The sequence below is a fragment of the Panthera onca genome, chromosome A1, assembly GCF_046562875.1.
Source record: "Panthera onca isolate mPanOnc1 chromosome A1, mPanOnc1 haplotype 2, whole genome shotgun sequence".
Classification (NCBI taxonomy): domain Eukaryota; kingdom Metazoa; phylum Chordata; class Mammalia; order Carnivora; family Felidae; genus Panthera; species Panthera onca.
In genome coordinates, this window is record NC_138339.1 from 209,035,315 (window position 1) to 209,056,405 (window position 21,091).

At 33.8% G+C, this 21,091-nt stretch overlaps 1 long non-coding RNA gene and 1 other non-coding gene across 2 annotated transcripts in view; one reads left to right on the forward strand and one right to left on the reverse strand.

Annotated features, from left to right (window-relative positions):
* Positions 1-7,464: 7,464 nt before the first annotated feature.
* LOC132682011 (uncharacterized) overlaps positions 7,465-21,091 on the reverse strand; it is a 174,171-nt gene continuing 160,544 nt past the window's right edge. Inside the window, exon 4 of the long non-coding RNA XR_009611400.3 lies at positions 7,465-7,623. This is a non-coding gene — a long non-coding RNA (uncharacterized LOC132682011). The remainder of the gene's footprint in view (positions 7,624-21,091) is intronic.
* On the forward strand, positions 12,562-12,669 carry LOC132682491 (U6 spliceosomal RNA). The gene has a single exon (XR_009611680.2). It is a non-coding gene; the product is annotated as a U6 spliceosomal RNA (small nuclear RNA).

Genomic DNA, 21,091 nt, shown 5'->3' on the forward strand with positions numbered 1-21,091 from the left:
TAATTATGTATTTATGGGGCTCTGTGAAATTTGTGAACAGTCCTTTGCCAAGTGTTTTGGGCATTCAAGGGACCCACAATGGAAAGATGAGCTCCTGATATTAATAGGTAATAAAATATATATTTAAAAATACACTAGGTCACCTGAGTGGCTCAGTCAGTAAAGCTTCTGACTTCGGCTCAGGTCATGATCTGATGTCAGCTCTGAGCTGACAGCTCAGAGCCTGGAGCCGGCTTCGTATTCTGTGTCTCCCTGTCTCTCTGTCCTTCCCCACTCATGCCCTGTCTCTCTCTCTCTCTCTCTCTCTCTCTCAAAAATAAACATTAAAAAAATTTAAAAATACATAAATGACTGAAGTAGAAGAGTGAACTAGTTTTAAAAAGATGGATTCAAGTCCTGAAAAGTTCTAGGTCTTGGTCTTAAGAGTCAACTCCACCAAGCTACTTGTAGAAACTACTGGCACTACCCATCATTAAAAGAGAGAACATATGAGTGAATAGCATAACATAGTTGAGAATCAAGTTGTTTGCGAAAAGTGGTAGAGATGGGTTGGAAGTTTCCGGAAATGTCTGAAATGCTTTTCTTAGCAATGTCTACTCAGTGCCATAATCATTCTTAAAGTCCAGCTCAAGTATCACCATATCTGGCACCTGGGTTGCTCAGTCCGTTAAGCATCCGACTTCAGTTCAGGTCATGATCTCCCTGTTCGTGAGTTTGAGCCCCACTTCGGGCTCTGTGCTGACAGCTCAGAGCCTGGAGCCTGCTTCTGATTCTGTGTGTGTGTGTCTCTCTCTGCCCCTCCCCAGCTTGCACTCTGTTTCTCTTTCTCTTTCAAAAACAAATAAAACCTTAAAAAAATTATCACCACATCTATGAAGCATTTGCTTTTTCACCAGAGGCTTGTTTTTTGCTCACCCTTCAGTATTTCCATCACTCTTTTCCCCTTTGGGATACCATTCGTTCACATCTTTTCTTTGCCCTGGACTATGAACTCTTCAAGATTGGAAACATCTATTTAATCACCCCACAACAAATTCACACACATAATCAATAGCATATCTAGGAAAGACTAATTCCTAGCAACATAGATATTTGCCAAATGAATTTAAAAAATAAATAAATTGTATGTTTGAAAAATTTAACATTAAAAGATAAAGTCAAAGTTCAGGTTACTTATACCTGATTTTTATAGCTTACACAATTATGGAGTTTGGAGGCCTTCTCTTAATATTTCCCCCAAACATCCCTGCACCCCCGAGAATATTAGTTGCCCACCATAATTACAAATAGTAAAAATAGTGTATCCTTATCCATACTGTAAATTAATGCTATTCACCTGCAACTGAACAATGTGGAGAAAAATTAGAGTTAGGTGATTTCTTTTTTTTTTTTAATGTTTATTTATTTAGTTTGGAAGGGGATGGAGAGGGACAGAAGGAGTGGGAGAGAGAGAGGATTCCAAGTAGGCTCCATGCTGAGCTTGCCACAGGCTGGAGCTTAACCCCTGAGATCATGATGTGACCCGAAATCAAGAGTTGGACGCTTACCAACTGAGCCACCCAGGCGCCCCTAAGAGTTTGATAGTTTCTAAGACTGTTTGGATATGCACATAGTGACAGCCACATTACAAATTATGAGAGATAATAAAATGTTGAACTCTTTTTGTGTGTAGGAACTAAAGATTCCTTCAGTTAAAAGAAGTCCTGTATGATCTCTGACTCAACTCTCTTTACTAAGTGCACTTTTGAGATTAAGTTATATAAGTATTCATCTTTTTTTCTCACAATATTATAAATTCCTCAACAGCAGGAGATGTGTTTAATATGTACAACCACCACCTATGTTAGTATTATATACCCTAAATTCAATCATATTTTTTTTAAATTGTTGCCCCTTCTTTTTTCATGATTTCTAGTTGATTTGAAACAATGCTTATAAACTCAAATGGGTCTTTGGAGTCAAATCACATTCAGCTTCTCTAGGCCCATCAAGACCGACATTTAATAACATTTCTCTCATTTTCAACAAGGTCCTCTTACAAATATGCCCATTTTACGCATCACCTAGTTCCACTGCCATTTCCCTTTAGAAGTCTTTCTCACTGGTTTTCCTTACATTAAAACTCTATATATTTGCATTACTTGTACTAAAAAATGTAGAACATAATTTTTAGTATGTTCAGTTATCTGCCCTCATTATTGACCATATGAAACTATCATTCCTCCCCACAAAAAGCAGATACAAACTAAGAGCAGTACCCTCAGCATATAGATTGGCTACAACAGCTGACAAACAGGCTCTGGGAAGGTTTCGTAGAGGAGGTCAAAGCACATTACTATGGTAGAATCGCTGGCTGGGAAAGTTGATGCTAAAAACTATCTGTTAAGTCCTGTCTTCTTTCACTAGATCATAAGTACTTCAGGGACAAGGAGAACAAGGGCTATGTCTTTTTCATTTCCAGTCATCCACGAGTCACATAGTGCTTGCAATACAAAAGATGTAGAAGACAAATTTGTCGAATGAAACTGTTGAACTAAGAATAGGCAGGAGGTTGTAACATGAAGGGATTTGTCTGACATACAAAAGAGTGTGATTGAGCATGTACTGAGAGCCAGTGAAGAAAAGAGACTCACGAGAAAGGTGACAACATGGCACAGTGCTGCAGAAAATTAAAGTAAAAGGAAAATAAAAAAAGAACTGGATTTTGTCATTGCAGTTTGGGTGTATTGTTATGTGTTAATTGGCCACGTGTGTTTCCTAGTCTTTAAAATACGTGTTTATATTGCTCATCAATTTTCCTCCCCAGTCCTTTATACTGGTTTTATTGATTTGTGGAAATTCTCTAAGATACTCCTGTTACGAATCTTTTGTTGGTTTTGTCTATTTACATACCACTCCCAGTTTATAACCTATAACTTTGCTGTCTTTGAGTTTAATTTTAATATGGTCAAACTTATGACACCTTTCTTTCACATCTTACTCATGAAATTATTTCCTACAATAGGTCCAATAACTATTCACCTACATTTCCTAGCTGTTTTAAGCTATTGTTTTTGCCAGACAACACTTGATTTCATCTGGATTTGAAATTATTTATTTCTGTATCTCTATTTAAGTATCTTGGGAGTAAAATTATGGAGAGTAAAACTGAAGAAATCTATTAGTGTTTAATTAAAATAATGTTTAAGAAATACATAAACTTCATCTAAGGTAAATGAGGCTTGCACAATAAAGCAAATTCAAAATAAAAAGTGAAGTTCAGATTAACACCAACAGGTGTTTATAAGACATAACTGAAAGTAAACATTTGGTTCTTTGTATTATTTTGATCACAGAAACATATTTTCTGTACATTTGGAAGAAAATCAACTAGCCTGAGAGTTGTTACCTAGAAAGAAGTACACAGTTTCTAAGGATGATCTCTGCAGGCTAACTTGTGTTAAACTCAAGTTATAATCCCATTAATGACATGTAAATAAATGATGGAGGAATAAGACTAATTTGAGAGTGATTGTAGGCAGTTCTTTGATACAGATAGTCCCAGAAAGACTAGTTAAAAATGTAAGTGGAGGCAAAATAGGGATCTGGATATTTTGTAAATATGTATTTCTAAACATGAGTATTTTTGAAATTTTGGCAGATTCTCTAATACAATTGGTTTTTCTGTTGACTCTAGATAGATCAGTGATATTAATAAATCAAATAATTGTATATCAATTTTGTTTTATTTGCTTATCAATTAGTATGGATGCATGAGGAAAAACATGATGGGGAAAAGGCAAAGTTCACCGTCTGTCCTGAGTGAGGTTGGAGGTAGCTGGCCTGGATGGGGGAGAAGGAACCCACTTGGATGGCATGTGTCTTCGTTTGTTCTCCTGGCCATTCCCAGTCCAGAGGACAAGGATTGTTGCAAAGAGAAAAATTTTTCCTCTTTCTCTGTCTCCCTTTCTCAACCATCTCCAAATTCAAACTTTTACAGTACAACCGTCAGACTCAGGTGAGGATGAAGGTAAAAGGCAGGAACTATTAGAAAGAAAAGTGCCGTAAAGATCTGGTCTGTTTTTTGTTTTTGTTTTTTTGTTTGTTTGTTTGTTTTTGTGTTTTAATGCCTTTAATTTTTAATATTTATATTTTGATATAATATTGACTATAATTTCAAGTGTTTGTTCATTTAAGGGTAACCACTAGCATAACAGAAGGAGGCTTTCAAATGTAGAGGCAATGTAGGATACTGATTAAGACTGTGGTCTCTGAACCCTCTTGCACTGTTGGTGGGAATGCAAATTGGTGCAGCTGCTCTGGAAAGCAGTGTGGAGATTCCTCAGAAAATTAAAAATAGACCTACCCTATGACCCAGCAATAGCACTGCTAGGAATTTATCCAAGGGATACGGGAGTACTGATGCATAGGGGCACCTGTACCCCAATGTTTATAGCGGCACTCTCAACAATAGCCAAATTATGGAAAGAGCCTAAATGTCCATCAACTGATGAATGGATAAAGAAATTGTGGTTTATATACACAATGGAATACTACGTGGCAATGAGAAAAAATGAAATATGGCCTTTTGTAGCAACATGGATGGAACTGGAGAGTGTGATGCTAAGTGAAATAAGCCATACAGAGAAAGACAGATACCATATGGTTTCACTCTTATGTGGATCCTGAGAAACGTAACAGAAACCCATGGGGGAGGGGAAGGAAAAAAAAAAAAAAAAAAAAGAGGTTAGAGTGGGAGAGAGCCAAAGCATAAGAGACTGTTAAAAACTGAGAACAAACTGAGGGTTGATGGGGGGTGGGAGGGAGGGCAGGGTGGGTGATGGGTATTGAGGAGGGCACCTTTTGGGATGAGCACTGGGTGTTGTATGGAAACCAATTTGACAGTAAATTTCATATATTAAAAAATAAAAAAAAATAAAAAAAAATAAAGACTGTGGTCTCTGGAACCTCACTCTCTGATGAGGTAAGTAACTTGGACATGTTTGTGCAATGCCTTGCCTCAGGTTTCCTATCTGTATAATGTGGGTAATGACAGCCACCTCGTAGCATTATTGTGAACATCAAATGAGTTGATAAGTGCAAAGAACTCAGAACAGTGCTTGGCATTAACTAATAACTATTAGAATATCCAAACATATAACAGAATAACAAAAGGGAATGATTTGATCAATTAAACTAAAATAAAGAGAGGGGAAAGAAAGAAAAAAGATGATCACACTAATTTTAGTTAAGAAAGCAGGATGCAAACAAAATATTTTAATAAGAATGATAAATATTAATAGATTACATGTTCCTAATATTTATTTGTCTTTTGATTTATTATTTTCATAAATATTTTGTGAAATTTATATTAAGTATGAACATTTAAGCATTATGGTATAAAGGTGACCACATTACACAGAAAAATTTCTCATCATGGTGGAATTGTGGATTTAATGAAGGACACAGAATTGTGCTATCCAATATGGAAGGCACCAGTTATAAGTGGCTACTTAATTTTAAATTTAAGTGAGTTAAAATTGAAATAAAATTAATGATTTAAGTCCACAGTCCCACTTGCTACTTTCAAGGGCTCAAAAGACACATGGTTAGTGGCTATTGTATTGAACAGTGCAGATTTAGATCATTTCAATTATTGTAAAACATTCTAATGGAGAGGGCTGATATAAAAATAAACCATGACAAAAAGAAAATTTCACATACTGATATAGGCCTTGAAAGAAATAAGAAAGTGTGATATGATACAGAATGACTGGGAATTACAAAAACAGGGGCTGGCAACATGATAGAGGGCAAGATCATAGAACACTTTTGTGAAGAGAAAAATGTACAAGCTGAAACCTTAATGATTAGACCAAGCCAATGAATTTACCAGCCTATGGAATTTCTTTCTGGCAAAGGTAACACCATGCATAAATTTTAGGCATAGAACTTGGAGAAATTGAGAATAAAAAGGAGGCCCTTGAAAACATGGGCGTGATGAATGAGGACAAATATTGAGCCAATGAGGATAGACAAGTAGACAGAGAATAGATCAGGTGGGGCCAGATGGGCCAAGATAAGGGATTTGGATTTAATTCTAAGGGTGATGATTAGCCATTGAAAGCTTTTAAGCGATGGAGGTAAAACAAACAAATAAAAAAATGAACTTTACAACTGATTAAAAAAATTTTAAATACTCTATTGTTAAGAAATTTAAAAATAATGATCCAGCACCACTGAATATCATGTAATGGGTAAAGTACAAGACAAATGAATACAAAACTAAGAAGAAGACATAGGTAGCAATAGTGTTAAGATGAAGTAAAAATCAAGACAATAGAAAAAGATAAAAAGCAATCTTTTATAACGATTAATATACAATGTACAAACCATGAAGTATGCGTATGCCCTAAGATGTTCCACAGAAAGCATTACTGAGTATTGCAAAGATAACTCTTTGAATTACAAAAATTCAATATACTCATAGTCATGGTGAAGCACTTATTATGGGATGAACCCTGTCCCCCTTCCAAATTCATATGTTTAAGTTCAATGCTCAATACCTCAGAATTGTTACTGTATTTGGAGATAGGGTCTTTAAAGAGATTATTAAGTATGTGAGGTCATAACTATAGGCCCTAATATAATCTGACTGGTGTCCTTATGAAAAGAGGAGTTTAGGACACAGACACACAGAGAAAAGATCACATAAAGACACAAAGATGGCCATCTACAATCCAGGGAGAGAGGCTTCAAAAGAAATCAAGCCTGCTATAACCTTGATCTTGGACTTCTAACCTCCAGAATTGTGATAAGATAAATGTCTGTTTTTGAAGCCACTCAGTTTGTCAGTGCATTGTTTTGGCAGCCCAGGCAAACTAATGCCGTGCCTGAACATAGCTGAATTTTAAAGAAAATCAGGTGCTACCTTCCCCTAGATATCCTCCCCCAAATCATTAAGGCTACATATTGCAAATATATTTTTTAAAAATTAGAAGTTGTCAAAAAATATATGCCTTCTCAAAAGTCAACAATGACAAAAATCTTGACGTCTTTTTTAAATTAATAGTGGAAATGGTTATTTTTAAATAAATGAAGTATATATTTTAAGTTGTTCCTTCCCATTATTTCTTTGAATATACAGATTCTCAGAATAAAGACTGGTTATTACCACTTACATTGGAATTTGTTTTAATCCATATGAGTGCACCCCTTTCTCACCCACATCACTTAGTTCTTAAGCTGCCACAAATCTGTTTTAGAAAAGAGGAACATAATATATTTTCTTTTTTAGCAAAAAATTCGTGACAGACTTGATGCTAGGTATTTAAACCTATATTTCAATAATCTTATGAATATATGCATACACCCTCATTTTTACAAATTAAGCTTGGAAATACTAGATATTTTAAGCAAACCACTTACAATTGCTAAGATATAAATAAAAACAAAGCATGTATTATTCCAAAGCTCTTGTTTTTATTGAATTGTGATGCTGTCCCTGCTTTGGGTGCATTTAAGTAATAGTCAAAGGGTATTACTGAATTTTCTTAAATGGCATGTCTTCAGTTTAGAAGTCCACATGTAGATGGAATTAATGTCAAAAGGTCACGTAGGTCATCCTTCAGTCTGGACAGGAGTCTGTAAAAACCAATTCGCCAGAGATTCAGTATGAGGGAGTGGTGCCACCTTACATAAGAGATAACACACTCTGCTTCCATCCATTCATCTCTGTGAAAACATGCATGGTATCTTTTCCTAACAGAACCAAGTCATCCCAGACCGAATCTGATAACCTGACCTTTTATTGACACTTTAAATAAAGTACGTAAGTGAATTAGCCAAAAAAAGCAATAGAAAGTATCTTTACAACAGTCCAGAATTAAAAAAGAAAAAAAAAAAAGTCATTGAGAGGTCTGTCTTTACCATTCACTGAAATTTTAATTAAGATATGCATCCTCACTTGAACGATGCTCATTCACAGCTCAGGTGTCACTCGTACCAGTCCTAATTTACTCTTACTTGCCATTCATGTGATAAAAAGTATGATCACTATAAAGGAAAATAGGAAGGAAAAAAAAGCATACAAGATGAGTTCACCTTTTTGCTTTTCATGTGAGAAGAGCAAATGACTAAATCTGCAGTTGCCAAAATGTGCACATATTTGTTAGAGGAGCAGCTGGTAATGTTGTATACAAGCTGCTCTCCAGAAATTAATTGTGAATATTAAGAATAATCCTGACCTGGGTCACAGCTGAGCTGATTTATTTTTTTCTCCCAGACATTTATCAGGCCTGTCTTTTCTTCCATCGAACTGAAAAGCAGGATGTCTCAGAGTTCATGATAAAAAAGGCACCAATGTATTATGGACCTATACAAGTAGACATCTGTTTAAACTCCATGCTTTGGTCTTTTCTTGATTGTAGTATGCCAAATTATGAACACCATATGAAGCATAAAATTGTTCTGGCTCACCTTCCTGGTGCAGTTAATTTATGAGAAAAAGACTCATTTATGAAAATTTATGAAAAAGACTTTAAATATCATATTAAATAAAATTTAGTAGGATATATTCGAGTGGTATAAATAGGTCTAGTGATTTAGTGTATGAACAACAAAAAAACCTGTATGAAATATATTCGCTGACTATGGCAATAAAATCAATCCAAGAAAACTATTTCTAGGGACGTTTACCTAAATGTCTCTCTATTTTTGTTAATCTAATTTTTAAATCTTTATTTGTAATGAAGCAAGCTTTAGTACTTTTTCTAAATAATAGTAAATTTGTTAAAGGCATATAACTTTAATTTTGTTGTTTCTCTATGCAAACATACCATATATGTATGTTCACAATACAACCTTACTGACTTTCAAATTGTGAAATTCAGTGATATGTCAACATTGTCTTAATTTCATGTGTAAAATGGGAATATTTATGCCCAGCTGATAGAATCTTTGTGAAACCCAGTATAATATTTGTTATATATTTTGCATTTAAAAAACTCCATACAGTACAGATATTGGTATTAGGAGGTATTCAAGAATAATGTTTTAGAGCATGGCCATTGATTTCTTTAAACATATAAATCCTGCCCCATGATATTTTTTCTCCTATCAGTTTGCTCTCCAACTTCCTACAAAATTACTTAATGTTTATTCTCAATTTTACACATTCTCTGTTTATTCTCAGATTCTGAGTTCACAAATTTCCCCTCAGTTCAGCATACAGTGGTATCATTGTCACTATTTTTAAGATGGCATTACATGGGCTCTCTCCTTCAACCTTTTTCCATAAGTCCCCAGAAATATTTGTATTCTTACTCCGTTCATACTTCACTCCTACAATAATGGAAGATCCATCCCTGATCTTACTAAAGATCAATATTTCTACTTGAGTTATAACTTCCTCTGTTTTTTCTCTCTGATGACCCCGTATATTTGCATTAAAAATTTCAAATTCAGCTAATTTAAAAGTAATTCTCTCTAAGCCATAGTAAAATGACTGGTTGTAGCCATTAAACCTATAAAATGTATAAAATTAATCAATCATGAAAACCATGATAAGAATATTAAGACATTGACTATCAAGTGTAGTAATATAATAAACACAAATCAGACAGAGAATGGAAATAAGATGACATGTTAGTGCATATTTTTCTACACTTTTCTTGCTGAGATTTGCGGCCATAAAAAGTATCTAAAATTAAGAAAGTTAACAAACAAGAGGTAGTCTTGGAATAATTTTGTAAAGGGAACATGAGAAGCACTAAAAATAGTAATAATAATTAATATTAAGTGTTAATAGTTGTTAATAAATAAATATTGGGAAAAGAGAACTTGAAGAAGTATAAGGAAGTATTAGTAAACTAATTTGCTCATTTTTCATAGTGGAAAATAAAGAGCAAAATAGTGCAAGCAAAAGGCAATTCCTATATCAAAACAGGAACACAGTCTTCAAAAATAGCCAAAACACTTTTTAACTTCCCAAGTGAAAGATTAGTTATAGATGTTTGAGTCTGTCATCCACTGGGAAACCACACTACAATTAAAGTATATAAGTTCAGAAAGGAATAAACTCAAACAATGACAGAATAATAGAAGAAAGAGGCTGGGGAGGAAAAGAATCATTTTAATAAACTCATGGAAGATAGAAGACAAAGTAGATATATTTAGTTATGGATCTGCAGATAGTCATCTTGGAGTTAGGGGTCCCTAAATCCAATCACTGGAATCTTCCAAGGAGAAAGGAAAGGGAGATTCTGACAGAGAGATACACAGGAAGAAGGGTGCCCTGTGAAGGAGACAGATTGACATTATGCTGCCACAAATCAGGGAACATCTGGGGCTACCAGACATTGAAAAGATTGTTCCCTAGAGCCTTCAGAGGCAACATGGCCTGGCTGATACCTTGAATTCATATTGCTGTTTCCAGATCTGTGAGAAAACATTTCTCTTGTTTTAATCTACCCAGTTTTGTGGCAATTTGTTACGGCAAGCCAAGAAACTAATATATCCATGGTGTATAAATTCTCTTTCGGAAAAAGAAAAGAAAAAAAAAAATCCTCTCATGTTTCTTTTCCCTCTCTCCCCTTCCTACTTCCCATGGTGGTAGAAGCGAGGAGGTAGGTGCTGAGCATCAATGGGATAAATGACCAACTGGCAGATGGGATCTATTTCAATTCACGTTCTACAAAATGAGACCAACTTTGGCTGGCTCCACAATTTACTCTACTTCTTTGGTACGCTGCAAATTCACTCTTACATTCCCCAAGGGAATGCCTCATATCACTTTCTCTTCTCAAATCCTTTTTCCCCTTTTCGACACTTCCCTTTCATCCCAGGAGTTATCACACTGCCTTGAACAAGCAGAAGCAATCTGTATTCTTCCTCTCATTCTCTTCTCCTAGTTCAGTGAGGAGATTTGTCCTTGTTCCATGAAAACTTAGTCACTACAAATGTATACTGGATGTCATGCCCTTTTATTTTTGCAAGGACTTTTCCTCTTCAGCTAACCCATCACTGCATGGAATCATCAGACTCTCTACTTCCATTGTATCATCACTCGCAGTTCAGAAAATGCTCTTGTGTCTTTCATCCTTCAAACAAAGCAAAATATAAAAACATCAAAAATCTGCCTTCCCCCCACATCATTCTTCAACCACAGCCCATTTTTGCTATTCCTCTTCATAAGCAGTCTTCTCAAAACCCTTATCTTTTACTTCTGAATTCTCCTCAAAACCCTTTCCTCTTATTCCTGAAATCTCCTTTCTATTCACTCAGTCATCCTTCAATTCTCTCTTCTCAACTTTTCTAGATGCTTGTTATTTACCTCTCAGCCACAACAAACAGGATTAAATCCTCTTTCCTACTAGAAAGATATTTCTCTTTTGAATGAATGTCGACAATATATATCCTGATTTTTGTCCAATTACCTGATGCTCCTTCTCAGATATGTTTGAATTACTCTTCCTTCTCTATCCAAATGTGAGAGTTACTTTGGAATATTACTGTTTTTCTATCTCTTTTTTCTTCACAACTAATTCTACCCAAATGTAAACACCTAGTGCAAATTCATCATATCCTTACTCCAGAAACTCCTTTGTCAACTCCACTGGAAAATCTCACCATATCAAACTTAAATTTCTCAGAATATTTTCTGTAGAAAGGTCTCTGTTTGGTTCCTTATCATGAATTTCTAACATGCCAGAGTATAACTAGCATAGGTTTGTCACTCAATAAAATTATTTGCATGAAAAGGTGGTTTATATAATAAATACTAAATATGGACAGTAAAATGAGATTATATTTAGTAAGATTATTGGACAGGTTTTAATAGTCATTAATATGAGATATTACATAATGCTTAAATTTTAGTTCTGAGAAATTCTGGGTACTTATAAACTGATCACTAAAAACATTGTTTATTGACTCTTGAAATTGTTGATATGACTAGAGCCACTGTTTTTAGGCAACCGATTCACCACTTCTTGTATTCTTTTTGTATACCGTATATATTACTTGCTTGTTGTTTCTTACAATCTGACCTCAACTACACTCAGAAAGGTCTGTCTCTTGAATACTTCTCAAAATGATCTCTTCTCCTATGCTATTAGTCATTTATGAAAGACCCAAGTCCACTCTTACCACCAGTCAAGAATTAAGGGCCAAGTCAGAGATAAACTTTACTTCCAACTCAAATATTATCAAAGCATTAATTCCAAAATAAATTAACTCTTTCCCATCTATTTTATCATTTTCTAAATGTTAAACATTCTCAATAAAGTACTACAATCCATGATAAAAATAAAACATAGTCAAATGTAACAACCACTAAGTATTTCTTAAAGTTTGTTTAAGATCATTTTTCTTACCACCGCCTCTCTGTTTAAATGGTTTCTACTTACAGGTTTATAAATAGAGACATTAAATAACACCACAATATTGTAAAACATATTACAATGGCCAGATCATGTTATATTTATTACTCCACATTTAGCACTGGCCCTTCCACATAGCAAGCATAAAATAAAATAAATATCATCAGAAGTATTTTTTTATCCATTATCAAAAACAATGTTTGTGCTCGCTTCGGCAGCACATATACTAAAAATTGGAACGATACAGAGAAGATTAGCATGGCCCCTGCGCAAGGATGACACGCAAATTCATGAAGCGTTCCATATTTTTTTGTATGGAAACCAATTTGACAATAAATTTCATATATTAAAAAAATAAATAAATAAATAAAATAAATAAATATATTAAGAATAAAACAAAACAAAACAAAAACAATGTTTATCTTAAATGCCTGAGTATGACTGCTCTGCTATTATAATCGGCACTAAGCTTCTCAAAATAGACATTTCTTTCCATGTAAGTAAATATTTAGATGGTTACTTTAAAGCATTTGGCCCTAAGAAGGGCTGATAGTTCATCAGATCAAGAACCAGAGTCAACATTCCATGGGCCTTACCGACTTTCAATTTATTTGTATAATTCAAAGCAGCAAATAGCTTTATGTTGTGTGTGAGAGGAAAAAAAAAAATAAAGACTTGCATGGTATTGCTAAAATCTGTCAGGAGACCCATACATTAAGGATAGAAAGATTAATATCTTTTGTAAGCTGGGTTACTTACAGAGGGACAAGCTAGATGAATAAAAAGAACATAGGTTCTTATTTGTAGATTATGTATAAATCACATAAATGCTGCAAACTGATTTTTAAAGTAAATGTTAGTGACTCTCTGATTGCCTATGTGACCTGAAAAAAGACTATAAAAATAAAGTATTTTTAGGCCCCCAAATTTGCCCTATAATAGAACACACAGTGTCCATTCACTGAGGCCTACATATTCCTGACTAAAGGAGGCAAACAGAGTGCTGAGGAAAAGGCTGTCTCCTCAGATGCACACACACCCTGGCATACCTCAGGGCCATAAGCGTGGTGTCAACTCCTGAGAGATAGCACATAAAACTACCAAAACAGTCCTTTCATAGAACTGACATGAACTAAGCTCTCAACATAGTAAGGGCACATAAAGAGTAAGTAAATATAACAAATGTCTTGAATAATTTATTAATCATTTTAATAATGTTTTTTTCATCATTTACCATTTGCATATGTCCTCCATATATATAATTGCTCAGTAATACTGATGAATTCACTCAGGGACCTGTACCAACAAAGTAATCCAGGGCCTAAGATTACAAACCAAATGATTCCAGACATCATCCTGGTGCTTTATTTTCATGTTATTATGCTATTCAATATGCTGGACCCTGGTTGATAGTTCGGTATTTATTATTCAATAATCTCACAAGATACTGAAGGTATACAAATGCAGAGAGAAATGGTAGGTGTCCAAAATCTATTTAGTCTGCTCAATTTGTGATTATCTGTATGTGCTTTTAGGAATTTTAGGAATTTGGAAGTACCACAACTTTACTTGACCACGATTTGACATAATTGGTATTTAGGCTATCTCTGTTTAAGCCAGCCTTGATTTAAAAACTGTAGAGTTCTGGGGCGCCTGGATGGCTCAGTTAAGCGTCAGATTTCCGTTCAGGTCATGATGTCACAGTTCATGAGTTCGAGCCCCCTGTAGTGCTCTGTATTGACAGCGAGGAGCCTGGAGCTCATGCTTTCTTTTCATGCTCTGTCTCCTTCTCTCAAACATAAATAAACATTAAAAATTTTTTAGGGGTGCCTAGGTGGCTCAGTTGGTTGAGCGCCTGATAGCTGATAGTTGGCTACTGATAGCCCCCTTAGTTATTGATATATCTATCTTGGCCATTGTTGACTTCCTTTACATTTTTTTTTTTACATAAAGTTTATTTGTTTTGTATCTGTCTAATTTATTAATACACAGGAAGCTGGCACTTTTAGTGTTTTTGTTTCTAAACAGCAACTACAAAGACACAAAAAAGAAATCTGTTGAAAGTATCATTGAAAACTAGGACAGTTTTAATAATTAGAAGTTTCGGCTGAAGTCATAATTGGTTTATGTTTCATAATCCATCCATAATCTTAATCTTCCTAAAAAGAAACAAAGTATATTTCTGTATTAATGAAGTTTTTTTATTTTTTATGTTTATTAATACCTCATCTTATTTCATAAAAGACTATAGGTGGTTAAATGCACTCAGTTGTAAACCAAAGTAAGGCGTGAAGAAAGTATAAAACACCATTGTTCATGTGAGCATTGTAAAGTCCTGCTTAAATTCTTTAATCCATTCGATCCTAATAATAATACTCACCAACCTCCCCATGCTGAACTACAATCATTAATTATCATGTCCTTCTTTGTGGTTTTAAATGGAAAAATGGTTATCTTCTTAAATATTTGTAAAACTATAAACAAAGTGGCTTAAATACAGTATTAAGGCTATTCTTTGGCTCCTGAGGGTAAATGGATTATGGACTCAGAACAGCTATCACATTGTAAGTCGCAAATCCTGAGTTTTGGCTGCGGTTAAAATGTCCATTTGTGCTATTCACTAATTTCCCATATGAATAATGCATAGTAGGCTTCAGAAAATGAAAACAACGTTAATAATGGCAAGGGAGTGTCTGAATTCTGTCAGTCATCAAAAATCTTAATTATATCAGCACAGTACTCCATTATTACTGAAAAATATATCTGCTTCATCTATTTAGAATTTACAATAAATTAGTTTCTATTAATTAGTTATTATTTTAGAAAATTATGTGTTCCACTCCAAATAGATAACATGAACTGTGCATTTACATTGGAAAAATAATCATTAAAATATTAAAGCAGTTCAATTCACTTAGTCAAACAGTCTGAGTTTTCTATCATGGTGAATGAATGTGGTATATGTGTGGCATATGGTATGCGGTTTCAATATCAAATAGTTTACTATTAAACTAATATCATATTGGTTTTTTTTTATGCAACTAAAATTATTTGTCACCCTGGTTTTCTTCCCATACAGCCAGATTACAATCCTTGTATAGTTATATGGTTGAGGTGGATCAAAATAATTTTGTGTGTATAAACCCAATCCTAATCATGTTAGCTACTAATTAAATTAAATGTTCTGTTTAATTTAACCATTAGAGTGATGAAATACTTTTATCACTGATATTGTACCTATAAGATCTTTCTTTTTTTACATTCTTCAGCATAATATTTCTAAGTCTTCACATTAACAGTTAAAGAGCTATGAGCAATAATTAAATAGCTAATCACTATTGCAAAAGTGACAATGTGATATACTAAAATGTAATTATTGTATCTAGTGTTCACTTGAGGATCTATTTTGTATCTAGTTTTCTGTGGTTTCTTTTATCTATATTCATTCTCTTTGGTCTTGATGTCTTCTTCATGATTCTTCTCTGTATGTCTCTCTCCTTTAACTCTGGGTGTACATTTTTCTTTTCATATATCTATTGTTATCCCTTGACCATTCCCACAATCTATGTATACCTTTCCTTCGCTCATTCTCTGTCAATACTAGTTGTTAAATTTTATGCAAACAGCCAATGGATTAATAGAAATCTGTGGATACAATGACAATAATTAGGCCTATGGATTTTGAAGAAAAGGAGAGTAATCTAGCACAATCATCAATCATTTGCAATGTATAAATAACCCTGGCTTTTCTCCTGATGCCTTTTTTTTCCCCCAGTCACTTGCTATATCCTAATAGACTAATAGCTGGTTATTCCAAAAATACTTGAACTCAGCATATCAAAATTGAAACACTTTACTTCTCCATCCTATTCTTTATTACCTATACTTTTCTCTGATATCATTATACATATCCAGATACACAACTTCAGAGAATTTGGACCACCTTTAACTACTTTTTTGCTTTACTACATTTAATGGTCACCAAGATTTTAATATATCCTTCTTTCCTCCATTCCAATGGCACTGCCTTAGCTACACCAGCTCATCACTTGACTAAATTATCACACTTACATTTTCAATGTTAATTGCCTCCAATGTCTATGACTTTTCAATTTAGTCTTTACTCTAGCGTTATCATTCTAAAGTTTAGATCTTTAGCAGATGGCAGGCTCTTCTAAGTGTTTTGCATGTGTTTATATGTTTTAACCTTCAAAACATTTTACTTAACAAGTTGCTTGACATAAAAGACCTTTCCAGTTAGGCCAAACAATATTTTAAATTACTCTTTTTTTTTTTTTTTTTAATTATTGAGATGTAGCTGATACATAATATTGTGTAAGTTTAAGGAATACAATGGGTTGATTTGATATACTTATGTGGGGAATAAGCTTAGGAATTCCCTGAACTTGCACCTCTGGGTTAACAAGGCATAAAGAATTAGAAAGAACCAGGATGAACACACCAAAGAGTGGGTAAATGAGATTAGGTATTCAGGGCAGAAATGCCCTCCAATTTAGTACAATAGCAGAAAGCTGCTTTCACAGGAAGGAAGGACAAAAACAGGAAAACAGGACTTTAGATCTCAACAGAGCTAGTTGCCCAGAGGAGGGCTAATTAGCAAAAGAAAGGTGACTTGTTGACCCTGAGGTAGCATGCTCTGTCTTTCTTGTCCTTAGGCAAGTTTAGGCAAACAGAGGTGGCACCTCATGTCTGCTGTAAGCAACCTTCTGCCCAGCGCCAAAATTTTGTTTTGTATTGACTCAAACCCCCAACACCACATATCTTCAAGACCCCCTTTCCCCCAAGCCCAGGAGTTAATGTTCATGGCCTCATTGTCTCTTTGTGCATGTCCATCATGCTTGTAAGCCTTCTCATCCTAATACAAAAGGAGCAAGGACTCTTACACAGGGCTCTTGTCTCCTCCCTCTCTTGCATTTTAATCCTGTCTGCTCTCTTACTGGAAAAGAGAGAACTCCAGACCCAGAGTCTACGACACATTTATATATTGTAATATGATTAGCACCCTAGTGTTAGCTAACACCTCCCTCACATTATATAATTATCATCTTATTTTTATGGTGAGAACATTTAAGATTTAGTCTCATGGCAACTTTTGAGTATATTATAACAGAATGTTAACTATAAACACAATTCTGTACATTAGATCTCCAGAACTTATTCATCTTCTAACACAAGTGTGCACCCTTTAACCAACATCTCCCCATTCCCCACTCCCCACAACCATCACTGGTAACTACCATTCTATTCTGTTTCTATGAGTTGACCATTTCAATATTCCACATATAAGTGATATAATACAGTATTTGTCTTTCTCTGATTTATTTCATTTAGCATAATACCATCAAGTTCCATGTGGTTGCAAATGGCAGAATTTCCTTTTTTCCCATAGCTGAATAATATCTCATTGTATTTACATATATACAATGTGTACTTTATCCACTCATCTGTGACAAACACTTGGGTTGTTTTCATATCATGGCTATTGTGAATAATGCAATAATAAATATAAGAACAAAGATACATTTTTGATATCTTGTTTTTATTTCTTTTGGATATATACCCAGAAGTGGGATTGCTGGATCATATGGTAGTTCTATTTTTAATTTTTTGAGAAATCTTCACACTGTTTTCCACATTAACTATGCCAATTTACATTCCTACTAACAGTGCACAAAGGTTCCCTTTTCTCCACATCCTCACGAACACTTGTTATCTCTTGTCTTTTTTATTTTTCTGACTTCTAAATAGGATTGTTTGGGTTCTTTTCATTTTGTTTTGTTTTTAAGTTTTTGAGTTCTTTATATATTTTAGATATTAATCATTATCAGATACATTGTTTGCAAATATTTCCTCCTGTTCCATAGGTTGCCTTTTCATCTTGTTGATTGTTTCTTTGGCTGAGTAGGGTTTCTTAGTTTAATGTAGTTCATTGGTTTATTTTTCGCTTTTGTTGCTTGTGCTTTCTCTGTCATATCCAAAAAAATTGTTACCAAGACCAATGCCATGAAGCTTTTTCCCTAAGAGTTTTATGGTTTCAGATCTTATGCTTAAGCCTTTAATCAATTTCAAGTTAATTTTTGTGATTGGTATAAAATAAAGGTCCAATTTAATTTTTCTGTATGTGGTTATCTAGTTTTCCCAATACTATTTATTGAAGATACTGTTCTTTTCCCCATTATTATTCTTGGCTCTCTTGTCAGATATTGGTGACTATATACAACGGTTTATTTTTGGGCTCTTCATTCTGTTCCATTGGTCTATTTGTATATTTTATGCCAGTACCATACTGTTTTGACTACTATAGCTTTGTAGTATAGTTCAGGAAAATATGGAAATATGGAAGTCAGGAAATATGATGTCACTAGCTTTGTTTTTCTCTCTCAAAACTTTTTTTTGTCCATTCAGTGTCTTTTGTGGTTCCATACAAATTTTAGGATTATTTTTTATTTCTGTGAAAAATTCCATTTAAATTCTGATAGGTACTACACTGATCTGTTTGGGTAGTATGGATATTTTAACAATATTAATTTTTCCAATCCATTTACATGGGATATCTTTCCATTTGTTAGTGTCTCCTTCAATTTGTTTCATCAGAATCTTCTGGTTTTCATTGTATAGATCTTTTACTCCCTTGGCTAAATTTACTTATATGTATTCTACTGTTTTTCATATTATTATAAATGGAACTGGTTTTTAAATTTCCCTTTCCAATTGTTTGTTGTTAGTGTATAGAAATGCAGTGGCAAATAAAAACATTGGGTCATTAATTAAAAGCCTCCTAACAAGGAAAAACCCAGACCAGATGGTTTTACTAGTAAATTCTACCAAACCTTTAAAGAAGAGCTAATGCCAATTCTTCTCAAGCTCTTTCAAAATGTAAGGGTAGGGAACATTCCAAAACTCATTTTATGAGGCTAGACTTACCCTGATACCATGTTAGATAAGGACACTGGAAGAAAAGAAAACTACAGACCAATATCCTTGATCAATATAGATGCAAAAATTCCTTTTTTAAAGTAATTTCACTAAAAAACTTTTTCATTGTATTTATTTTAGAGGGATAGAGAAAGAGAGCACACCTGGGAGAGAGGGGCAGAAGGGGGGGGGGAGAGAGAGAGAGAGAGAGAGAGAGAGAGAGAGAATCTCATGCAGGCCCCACACTCAGTGTGGAGCCTGACACGTAGCTGATCCCATGATACTGGGATCATGACCTGTGCCAAATTCAAGAGTTGGACACATAAGCAATGGAGCCACCTAGGCACCCCTAGATGTAAAAATCTTAACACAGTATTAGAAAACCTAATTAAACAGTGTATTAAAAGAATCATATGCCATGATCAAGTAAGATTAATACCTGGGAAGCAAGGATGGCCCAAGATACACAAGTCAATAAATGAGATATACCACATTAAAAGGATAAAAGATAAAAATCATATTATCTTCATAGATGCAAAAAAAAAGCATTTGACAAATACAAAATTTATTCATAATAAAACCTTCAACAACTTGGTTATAGAAGAAACATACCTCAACATAATAAACACCATATGTGAAAAACCCACAGCTAGTATCAAAATGGTGAAACATTGAAAGATTTTCCTCTAAGATAAGGAACAAGACAAGGGTACCCAGTCTCACCACTTTTATTCAACAAAGACTTGAAGTCCTAGGTGGAACAATTAGACAAGATAAAGAAATAAAAGTCATCTAAATCAGAAAGGAAGAAGTAAAATTGTCTCTGTTTGCAGTTGACATGATTTTATATACAGAGTCTTAAAGACTCAACCAAAAAATTAATTATCAAATTATCAAATTGGAATTAATCATCAAATTCAGTAAAGTTGCAGGATATAAAATCAACATCCAGTGATTCTTAAGTGCTCAATTTAGCATATAGCAAGCTCCTAATAAATTCATGTTCAGATGATAATCATTTTGGATTTATGCTGATGGCAATCCAGAAATCTGTGATATAGTTTTGTTGCAGAACACTTTCATTTTTGTCTATAGAAATTTTTGTAATTTTTGCTCTATTAAAGGGTTACCATACATTCAGAAGAAGTAAAAAAATATATAATTGTTAAATTTTCTTACAATAAACTCTTAAATTTTGTAAGATGAAGTGTTTTAAATTATGCTAACTTCAGAGACTTTAAAAATATTATATCGTATTGATTATTTCACCATTTTATTTCAGACATATAGCCAACCATGATTGCCATGATGTTATTTCATCCAATGAAATATTTCTGAAATTATGGTGTTTTATATGTACATTAATGATTTTTGGCATCTTTATCTACGTGGATTTATATATTAATACTTTTTGAATCAACACATTTTTTGGTCAGACAAATTTGTTTTAAGTGTAAACCTGTTTATTATCATAAATAGTAAACGAGTATAATTTTATTATAAAAATATTTATATATGTAATATATAATTTTTATATATACTTACATACAAACATTATATACATATGAGCATTTACATATACATGTATATAATGTATAGGAATAGCTTGGTTTAGAAAAATTCTCTTATATTAACAATGATACATTCTGGACAGAAATTTAAAAATAAAACAACCATTTGAAAACATTGAAAAGTGACAAAATGCATATAGATACTATAGGAAATTTGGCCCATGAAATAGGACTCACACTGGGTAAGATTAAATTCTCTATGAAGATAATTTCTTGTTTATCCAG